Source organism: Centroberyx gerrardi, chromosome 9 (assembly GCF_048128805.1).
Source record: "Centroberyx gerrardi isolate f3 chromosome 9, fCenGer3.hap1.cur.20231027, whole genome shotgun sequence".
Classification (NCBI taxonomy): Eukaryota; Metazoa; Chordata; class Actinopteri; order Beryciformes; family Berycidae; genus Centroberyx; species Centroberyx gerrardi.
Window position 1 is genome coordinate 16,652,203 of NC_136005.1, and position 12,007 is coordinate 16,664,209.

Here is a 12,007-nt window from a genome sequence, read left to right on the forward strand (position 1 = left end):
TAACATTGAATTATTCTATTCCTAGACAAGACTCCTGCCATCTGACATGGTTTCCCCAGTGGATGGTATGAAAGCAACCTGGGTGTCACATCCTGTAAAACTCATGGAGCAGCACATTGCTTTTGTTGGTGTGTGGAAATCAAACTCGACAGAGGCGGCACTCAGTGTGTGTGCTCTTTTTCTGTTTATTCATGATTTCTACAAAGCCCACTCGAGAGAATCACCAAGTTTTGGACAGGTAAGGCGTTTGTGTAAAACATGCTGCTCATATTTGAAAACTGCCACACCTTACTCAAAGGTATGCACCATGCACTCAAGGCTGAATAGATTTCTTCTGCCATCTAATATCTTCCAGAATCAGCTCCGATGACTTGAGCACCACAGACCACTCTTAAAGGCTCAGATGGCTCACGCACTGAAACCAAATCTCCAATTTAACTACCTCAAAGCATTAACTCCTGTAAAAGACCCATAAATTATCACGCATTGATTTTTCCATTTACATAAATGTCTTTTAGGGTAAGAGAGAATTATTTTTGTCTGATCAACATGTGCTAATACCTCATTTTGTAGTCAAATCCACAAAGTTCCACTTGACACCTGAAAATATTTTGCTGCAGATTTGTTATTGTTGGTATTGTGAAAATCTCCTCTAGTATGACTTTTAAAGGGTTAGAGGGGATGATAGGTGCGGCTCCAGAAGCTATTGAAGAGGGAAAAAATTTAATAAAATAATTCATGTGTTATTTTCACTTGCATAGCCCAAACATTATTTATTAATGAGAACGGCTACCTCCGAAAGGTAGAAAACCAAGACTAGTGGGTGGTGCCAAACCAATGTATAGCCTTGAGCTATTGAATTTGTGAACTCAAACAAACAGATGTGCTATGTGATACAGTACTGATATCAGTTACAAATGTACCCTTGTTCCCAGAAAATCATCCTGGATACTGTCACAGTCACCATGCCCATCTTTTTTTTTTCTAATTTGTCTCTACATACCTGTACATTGCTGTAATATATTAAAGAATGGGACCATCCCCACTCTCTTATATCTAACTATGGGAGATATTAATGGAGTCTGAACAATACGAAGGGCATAAACAAAGTTGAAATTTAGTGGTTTCTCTTTAATCAGTGCGCCATCTCCAGCCACAAAAAGACAAAATAAGATTTAATGTTTTCTATTTCTATTTTCTATTCTATGTTGTCTTCTTCCCTCTATACCTCAAAAACACAGCTCTGACTTTGTCTCAGTCCACACAACAAGTGCCTAAGGTGATAAAACACTAATCACTAAACTTCTCACATGACTGTGAGTGTGTGTGTGTGTGTATACACATGATGGAAGAGAGCAAGGGAGGGCAGAAACATAAAGATAAGGAAATCGAGTGAGAGGGAAGTTGTAACATAATAGTCATCTTCATGCTGAATGATGATGTGTGTGTCCATACCACTGAATTTAGAAAGAAATGACCGGCACACCAAATATATGCACTAATATGCCTTCAGCAGCAGCAACAGACAAACAGGTTTCAGCCCTCTGCCATCATCAGTGTCTGGTTGCACTGGGAGGTAGTGAGACACATAAGCTGTCAATCAATTAATCAATCAATCAATCAATCAAGTATTCAAATATAATTCACAGCCATATTAAATCTTTGGTGTTTGGGTTGCCTTCCTATTTAAGACACACCACTGAATGAAATTAGTGCTATCAAAGATATTCAAGATGAAACCTTATTATACTGTGGATGTTGCAAGCTTATACAAACGTGCCTCACAAGGAGGGATTAGATGCTTTGTGTTATTTTTTTGAACACCACCTACAAGTTTTTTGGTGGATCTGACTCACAAAACTAGTACTTTAAATTTGAGAATGTATTTTTTCTACAAAGCCAAAGAGTCATTATGGTGAGCCTATGTGTGCCTAATTATGCCAATTAATTTCTGGGAAAATCTGAAGATTATGTGTATAACAAAAAAAACCCCCACATTTTCTCCATTATTGAGATGTTGGCTTAGATTCATTTTTTTAGGGCATTCAGGGCCAATTAGAGGATTTTAAGGTTTGTATCAACTCAAGAATGCTCTCTATAAAATGTTTGCGGTAGAGAAGCAGAGGCTTTTCTGGATGTTTAGGCTAGTAACACTGAGCTGACTCCAAACATCTGTATTTCGCAAGAAAACTGATAAGCATAACTATCTTGATCATCATCCAGCCTGAAGAAAGGTTTGCCTTATAGCCAGCTATTGAGAGTCAGTACCGTACAGATGAACTGTTTGAGAAACAGTCTTTTTTCTTGAAAGGGTCATGAGGACACAGTACTTAAAGAGTGTATGCAGAGGGCCTGTAACTCAGAGCGGGCTGGGTCACTAATTCCCAGACCCCCTCCCTCCAAAGATCAAAGTAACATTTTAGTTGCTACCTTTTCTGCCTCTTCTCTGCAAATCAAAAAATGTTGTCCAGAAGCACTGGCACATTTTATCAGGTGATTCTTGTGTGGGCCATGCCTTCTCTAATCCGCCAGTATTTGCATATAATCATGCCATAGATTTGGGAGACAGTTTGGTAAGAACAGATTGCCAAGTGGATCATCAACAATTCTTGTCTAGTCTCCCTCCAGGGAATTTCCCATGCAATAATTGTATGGATAATGCTATGATAGAAGGGGATGGCTTATTACATCTGCATACAGGGAGAAAAAAGTCAGAGGGGGAATAAGCATGTTGTGTATGTTTTGAGATGTTCTTGTGGGTTTTATTACGTTGGCAAAATGAAAAGGGAGTTAAAAGTCATAATATCTGAAAATAAAAGTAATAAACTATAAGAAATCATGATGAAAAATACCCAGTGGCAGGACAGTTTAATTCTGCAGGACATGAGGTTTGTTCCTTAAAGGTCCAGTGCAATGAAAATTGCATTTCTCAACTTCATGGTATAATTTTAAAATAACACAGGACCTGTTAATGTAAAGTTATCCAAATGATTATAACTGTCAGCATTGAAATTTGACTAACACCCTTTGAAAAACTTTCCCTCTGGTTGTCAACAGAATGATTTAGAATTCCAATTTACTTCCTGGTATAAATGATGTCACCTACACCCAGGTTTTAATGAATGCTGGACAGCATGCATAGGTAATCAGGTGTCCGATAGTCTGTCAGACCCAGCCAGCTACTTCCCAAACTAACCAAAATCTCTGTGCCTCCGTAGTTGCTGGGTGCCGAAGTTCCAACACTGGATATTTGTTCCCCAAAAATAGAAATATTGTCATGCAGTGGAGGCACAATCATAAGGCAGGCTCGGCTCTCACTCAGTTCTACAAGCTTTGTACCGTCTAACTATCAAAAACTGAAAAAAATGATGTTCATTGTGTTAGACATCAACATCAAACTTTTCCTGACTGAGGTGAAACCATTGCACTGGATCTTTAAGGTTTCACGGCATAGAATTAGTGAAGCCTTTGAAATGGGGAGGTGATTGAGACCTGCAAACTGAACATCTGAGGAGTTTGAATGAAGAATTGTGGTTGGGATGCTTTCTGTGACCTACTAACTTTTAAGATGTTTACCTAGTGCGCTTTTGTAGAATGGAGGCTTATAGGTAGACCTCTGAATATTGTATGACAAATTTGCATTCTTGGGTTAATTTTGTTGTATGGTATCAGCTTGTTGTGCCTAGTGGTGCACAGTGAAACTATATATAGTATCTGTTGGACCTTGCACCCATTCTAAAAAGATGTCAAAGATATATTCTTTGACATTTGAACCTGTCTGATTTGTGCACGCTGTTCCCTAATCTCTATTGTCCATGCCCACTCCCCTATGAGCAGCGGATTCCGTGGGAGTCCAACCTGAGCTCCTACATGCACAGGAGCTGCTGTCACTTTTGATGAACTGGCCAGACTGACCATGCCTGACCCGTCAAGACCAGACCGGCCAGCAAGCCCATCAGTAACAGCGGCATCATAAGTGTACATGGGTAATATAATAGCACTATTCAATAAGGCACAAGGGGAAGTAGAGAGGGAGAGGGGTTGGGTTAGGGTACTGAAGCTTGTTATAACTTCACTGCATGTGATTCAGTCAACAACCCCTTAGGAGCCTTCAACTCCGTACCAGACTCTCATATCACAACTAGCCTTTGTTCCCCCACCATGTCTAAACAGTATCAAATCTGTTTTATACATCCGCTAAGACCAACGAAGCGGCAAGAGTTTGTTTACAACAGAAAGTTGGAAACTTTATAGTCTTTGCGGGCTATCACATGAACACAAACAACATCAATACCAGACAACAATATTTGCTGTTCTCTCTTTTTGGACAAGAATGATAGGGCCATTCTTGGCAACATTATTGAAAAAAAAAATAAAAAAACAGTAGATAGACACCATTAAAGCATACTGTAGGAGGCAAAATACTGTTTAGATGACATTCTTTAACACAAAGTTTCTCAAAGTTTTCCATATACAGTACTGTATGTCAGAAGAAGCCATGTCAGAAGATTTATAATTTTAGTTTTTAATTTGAGAGTGCAGTACTAATTAACCTTGAAAGCGCAGGTGGGAAAACAAAAATGGACAGAGTGAAATGTTTGATCATAGTAGCCATTCGTATACACACAACTTCTAATAAATGGAAAAATAGCAAAATTAATTTTCATTTTCCTGGTGATCCTGTGACCCCTCGCGGTTCCCAGGACCCCACATTCGGAACCTCTCTTTTAAAAGAGAGGTTAAATAGAGAGGTCGCAATAAAAAAACATATCACTTGTAGTACTCTATGGTGTGAATTGTCAACTTGGCACTTCCTTCAATTTTGTGCATATCGCATGAACTTACTGCCATCTCTGCCAAATAGAATGCCCTGTTTGTTATGTGCCATAAAACTATCAGCATGGTACTAATAGACTGCAATGAACATGTCAGAGAGCCACGAGAGAGGAAGTGCCAGGTCTGACACTTCTGCACTATAATATTGTCTGATACTCCACATCTACAGCGGGGAGGTCCATCTGTCAGTGATGTATCACCCAGCACACATCAAGTCCAGTTTCCCAGGGAGGGAGGCCATTTTTAGACGCATTTATGACTGAGATATTGCTATTGAAACTGTGACTTTGAGAGAGGAAGCAGTTTTGTGTTAGCTGGATGATTTATTCCGCCATGGATGTTTTGATGTTTTGATGTTTTGCTGAAGACAGGTTGCTCGGATATGAACCGGAGACAGATAATTATATAATTCCCTCCTTGGCTTTTTGTTTTTGTTTTAAATAACTCGAGAACACACAGGTGAAAAGCAGCCTGTGAAAATAAGCTGTAAAAGTGCCCCTGCAGCAGTCCCTACAGGCCTAGTCTGCCTATACCAATATTGACACAACCAGTGTAAGTACAGTATAACAACCTAGGAATATAAATACAATGCAGCAACTTCTTCTGAGCATTAAACCACCCATTACAGTATGAAAATGAATGTCAGAACTGAAGTACAGTATGCGGTGACTCTTGTCAGTTAAATCGTAGCTGATAGCCAAATTAGCCTGAAACAGAAGGGAAATTTCACGGTCTTTCCCCACAGACAGGGAAGACATTATAGTCCAGCCTACTGTATATTCATTATCCACACTTGCAAACCCTTCACCCACACTGGTAGATGATTATTCATGCATATGCCCCAGTTATTCTTGTGCAATAATCACAGTTTATGTCAAAGGGAAACATTGTTAAGGGTAAAAAACTGCTTTTATTTGTTTTCCCATATATTACAGTTTATTATCAGACCTGCATCTTAGTGAGTCTTATGTATATGATCTTCTACTGGTGACTTGCTGTCTTAAAAATTTTAAAGCCAGTGTCCCTTGAACTGCAATGTATCCCAGTGCACTTGGGTTGACATCACCACCTTTTCCTTGTTGAATGTTGGGTGAAAAGGAGGATACCACGTTCTTTCTTGAATAGATCCAAGTGGTGGAGTCTCGGTTTCCCTGGAAAAAGTCAACAGTCCATGAGAAAATGGTGTGTGTGTGTGTGTGTGGAGGAGTTAATCGGTTTGTGGATCACGGAGGGATTAGGAGCTGCTCAACTGGTTAGAATGATCCTTGCTGCAAAACTACATGTTTACAGATCCAAGTGACAGCCAAACTGGATGATTGGTAAAGAACTGTCTTACACACTTGAATGCACACATGCTCGCACACACACACACACACACACACACAAACATATACACATACACACACACATGCAGCGTTACACATACAGAAAGAAACGTTTTCTCTTTCGCTCTAAACTGCTAAACTGCAAGAAACTGGTATCCAAATATGCATATGGTTTGAGTTCAGTTTCACACACACCTCCAATATCACAATGACCCCAGAAATGCTGAAGAAGAATTTGACTCCTAATACCAGGGCATTTGATCTAGTTATTCACAGTGGTTTTCCAGTCAGGCTGTGTTTATCTGTGAGTGACAACACTCAGTTGATAGTAAATGAACATCGTAACAAAGATGCCTAAACAATTTCATGGACTTTTTACACTAAGATTATCCATCAAAGCTTAACCATTAAGATTGCTTTGGATGACTGCTGAGGCATGAATATAAAAAACAAAAAAAAAACAACAAAAAAAAATGTCAAGGTTTAAGTAATGATAGATCAACCACCATAGCAAAACGCTCAGCAATTTTACAGTTGTGAAAGGATAATTGACACCCTGCAAACCACTAAATTCATTAGTTTTGTTGTGGATGAATATTTAAAAAAAGATTCCAATAATAACAAAACACAAGTTATCTAGACCAATGTACAAGTACAGGTACAGGTGCAGGTGTGAGAGAGATAAGTCTGTGTTCATGTTATGTCTGTGTTTATGTTCATATGTTTTGAACTTGTATGTTTCACATACAATAGCATATGCCATTTGATGTACAGTACCATGCATTTTGGTTATGCAGGGCCTCAGTAGCAATCAAATCCCTAACCATGTTACTGTTAGTGCCAATCTCTACCCATTCTTATTGAGCTATAGAACCAGGACTTGAATGATACTCAAGTGTTACTTTGCATCGTTTCCCTTGTGTGGATGGGAAGAATGACGATGTGTTTGATGAGCGGAGCCCCAGCCTGAGCGCTGCCTGAGCTAAATCACTAAAGCTGCAGCATGACTGGCATTGCCATGCAGTCTAATGTGCCAGGTCACTCTGCAGGATTGAAAATCATCTCCACAACCAAGATCAGTTCATAAAGTCCTAAACCACCCAAGGCAAATGGATGAAGTTGCTCTGGCTGAGAAGTTGTTATATGTTTGGTTCACACCACACAGAGGGCATATGATGGTCATGGTTTGAAAGAATCTGGGAGAGGGACAATGCACTTGGTCAGCTGGCGACTCCAGAGAGTATATTTCTGTCAGTCTGGCATATGAAAGGAGTGTATCATCCCCCCTAAGCCTTAGGCTCCTACAGACCACTGAGACAGCCCACTGTCACTGATCACATGAATAGAAGAGTGTCATCCCCAGGCCATGGCTACAAATTCAGAAAAGCACATGACTACTACACAGGCTCAGTAGCACGCAAAGAAAACACGATTTTTACACACACACACACACACGCAGAATTGCTTTGAGTAAACATTTTCGGATCCAGGTCAAATCCCCAGGAAGCGACAATGAGGCACAGTGTTCAAGACCCACAGACATAACATGGGGAAAGGGGCAACTACAAAAAAAAACAAAAAAAAAAAAACAGTTCTCACTCTGTCCAGATCTTCCCAGGATGCCTGTGTGTCCTCTGGGGAGTGGGGTCGGGGGTGCGGGGGTAGGGGTAGGGTTAGTGTGCAAATGGCATGAGGTCTTAGCTATAGCTGGGTAACTGTGGAGGCAGAGGTCAGAGGATGTGTGACCCCGCTGCCTGGGTGTGTCCGCTTGTTTCAGTCTGCTTGGCTTATTTGTCCACTAACAGTGGCAGAGGGCAGACGGGGCAAAGTGAAACCAGTTAGAAAAAATACAGTCCTTTTTTGATTCAGTACCAACCATCCATCAGAACTGGGGAAATACTGTAATATGAGGCATACTGGGCACATGAATGTTTAAGTATACACTATGTGGCTGGATTGGTGTAGGGAACCATGGAACTGAATAGCAGGGTGTCTTGTGTCCTCAACAGTCACCACCAGACCAAGACCAAAGGAATGATCTTTTGGTCAAACCCTGTAGTTTTTTATTTTTTTTATTTTACTCATGTCTTGCAGTCTCTACATGCTTGTCCTCTCCCTTCTCCATTTTTAACCTTATTTTTTAAATTTGTATTTATGTTTTTTCTTTAATTTTGTTCTGCCTTTGTTATTAGCTCTCGATGATACCTTTGTGTTTCTGTATCTTCTTATGTTGCTTTATCTTACTTAACCTTATCTTACTTATTTACAAATGTATTTAATAGCTCCCTTGGTGCCTATAAATCAATAAATAATTGTTGACCAAAAAAACCCTATAGGCCTGGTATTTGAGCTGTGGGGGGGCCTCTATTTCAATTAATTTCAGTTCCATGGTATCCCAAGAACATTGAATTAAAATTTTATGAGCTGAGGTTTATGACATCTGGGCACACAGAATTGATATAAAACTATAATTTCAAAAATATATGGTTGCCAAACAGAAAATAAACTTGTTTTTTGTAAATCCTGAATGGTTGATGTGATCATTTTGAATCACTAAGTATTCACCTAAGAGCAGTGAAAGATTAGACTGAAAGATATACAAAATAAGTTGAACTCTAGCCTCTTTTCTATGTGATTTCTTTAATTGAAAACAAATGTCAAGTCCTCCACAAGACAGACAGATTCTTACCTGTGGTCTGAGTCTTGGCCTGCTCTGTGACTGCTGCCCTTTCCCCCTAAACAGACATGGGACTAATAAAGAACAGAAGACTTCTGGCTGTTTTGACATCCGCAGCACAGCTTCAGAAGAACAGTTTGTGGCCATTTAATTTAGCAAACAACACATGATAGTAATCAGGTGAGCAAACATATTCACATGTCTGTTGTAAAAAGATAAGAGGTGACATTTAGGAAGTGATAATTCCATAAGAACCTGCATGAAATATCAGCTATGTACATGGGCAGATCTGATATTCCAACAACTATAAGATATCAGCCTGTTTCTTACTTTTATTTTAATTGCTTTTCTTGTAGGCTATCATGTATTTTTGAAGCAAAGACTAGACCAAACACAAGATGGTTTGGAGGCCTGTAGAGCAGTCTCATATGATACTGAAAGCAAACCTTCTTCACAGTCATGAGTTAGCAGTTTTTCTTAGGTTAGGCTACTGGCTTGCAGCAAGTTGAACACAACAAGGCCTATATACAATTATACAGCTACAAATCAACAGAGATCAATGGTGTTTTGGCGTGTGTGTGTGTGTGTGTGTGCATGTGCATATTTGTGTGTTTCATAGTGTGATTTTTTTTTTCTTCCTGGAAACATAATTTCACACGATGATGCAGCAAATGTAGGACAGGTAAAGGAAAGGCAGATTAGGAGGTTAAAGGGTAATAGTAGTGCTTTTGTTGCCTCGCTTGTTGTGACTGCTGTTTATTTTCCTGCACTCGTGTGACAAATCAATGGCGGTATCTCTTACAGAGGTGGTGTTTAATCTGGATATGATGCCCCCTGTTAAACAAAAGCCTGGGAAGCACGGGTCCGCAGAGAGGGGCTTGAAATGGGATACGGGCCTTGAGGACACACTGGGGCCAAGAGACAAATCCATTTTGCAGTAGAGCTGTCCAAACACCGGCCAGCCCAGGACGCACTCTCCCAGCGGAGCGGAGTATGGAGACCGCATGGTCGGCCGCATGGCGTCGAGTTTCACAAAGGAGACTGATGTTACATATCAAACAAACCAAAGAGATTACTAATCTAATTGTCTCACACTCACTCATCCAGCCAAATATATCAAAATCAGATTCCCTCTCACTCTCATAAAGTAAAACACGATACAATCAAATTTCGCGCAATCTCTTTCATGAGTTATGATCTGGTAAGGTCTCGCTCAGTCTTTCCATGTTGTTAAAAGAGATCTTTATTTTTCATTTTAAATCGAATCCAGTGTCAGTTAGGTTCTCAAAACATTTTGTAAATGCACCACAGGTTATTGGCCGGTCCATTGTTTACAAAACATATCGGGTATTCAGCCCTCATTAGCATTTCAAAGAATGAATTGCTCCTAAGGTAAGGTAGGGTCAACCAGAACAACTATATGTTTTTTTTTCTTTGTGCTAACTTGCCCAGCAGTTTACTATAGATTTGTTTCAGGTCACTTTTGACACCAGTTGACAGAGGCCGTAACACTCCAGGGCACCAACTGTCCTGTGCATCTCATTGCATTTGTTTGAGAAATGAAACAAACTCGGTGAACCACATCAGCAGCACATCACATCACCCCATAAATAAACGTGTTGACACAGTTAATAGCCTAATGTGTTTCTTTGTCTCATCCCCCACTCCCTTAGCAAGAATGTTATCGTTACAGTATTACAGCATTTGTGAGGAGGATGATTTGCATAGCATTAAATTTAAGTGTGTGTGTGTGTGTGTGTGTGTTTGTGTGTGTGTGTGTGCGTGCGTGTGTGTAGGTGTGTGTGTGTGTGTGTGTGTGTGTGTTTGTGGTGTAAAATGGGTGTTGGCTGTCTCCAAAAGTCTCCAATCCATTTTTTGATTTCCCTGTGAGTATTAGCAGTCAGATAAATAAAAATGTCTCCAATTCCGTTTTTTAATTTCTTGTGTATGCTGGCAGTTTTTATATGTCTCCAATTGCATGTTTTGATATATGATGACAGAGCAACTTTTTTATTGCATTTGGATTGAGGCTGGCCTTTAAATCTTTGGATGTAATTGAGGAAATAAATCTTGGATGGATGCACAACTCTGGAATAAACATCCATAAATACAGCAGTTCAGTCAAACTTACAGTTATTTTATTGCTGCATCCTATCTTGCAAAGCACAATGCTTTGCATGCTTGTCTCACGTTAAGCAAAGTTCATTGCATGGTGCATTTGTTTTCATTATGGAGGGATCATCCCTATGACCTGCACACCATGAGGAATTTTATTTTTCTTTGGGAAAAAAGGGTCCCAGGGAGCGGTTCCTGGCACAGTTGTTCCTTTTTACATGAATACAAAACATTGAAAAATTATTATTCTGTCATATTTAGACGTAATAGAGGTCTCCCCTGCTCAGTGCCCTCTGCAGGCCCCTACTAGCTGAGTGGAATTCAGCCCATGAAAACACTTCACTCTGCTTTACTGCCTGCTTTACCGACAGCTTCACTCTCAATTAATTCACTGAGCCCCAATGTAAAAATTATTTTCATTTTTGGCCCAGGTGCAAATGCCCATTGCAGAGACATTTAATAGCAGTTCCCTACCCCAGCAGTTTATAGAATTTCTACTGTGTGAAAAACTGATTGTAAACTTTCAACTGCTGTTCCTTAGCAGAGCAGGTATATTTACCAGCACCCTCAAGCACAGTTCTTGGAATAGTGACTATCATTACCAGTCCAACTCACACATACAGTGCAAGCTCCTCTTGGCTCTCCCTTGTAGCTGTATGCATCAGGTACTGACATCTCTTTGTAGCAACATAGGTCTGCCTTAGGGGTTTAACGGTTTGAGCAAATAGAAAGAAATTTGAAGCAAAGCTAAGCTAAGCAAACCTGTAAAACAAGACTGAGATAGCGTACGACGAATACAAGATAAAAAAAAATGTTTAACTGTAGAAATGTGCAGATGAAGAAATTATAAGAATGATGGACAATATATTGATGTAATTAAAATATTTTTAACTGACAAAAACAGCAGTTTGTCTTTACCATAATCTATTTAACTATGATTCTTCTATGATTATCTTCTAGTAAACATCATGTCACTCATTATTCAGAAAGAATAAAGCTCTGGCAAGTTTGAAACATCAACATTGCCTTATGAAATGGCTTCAAACCGCTTTTC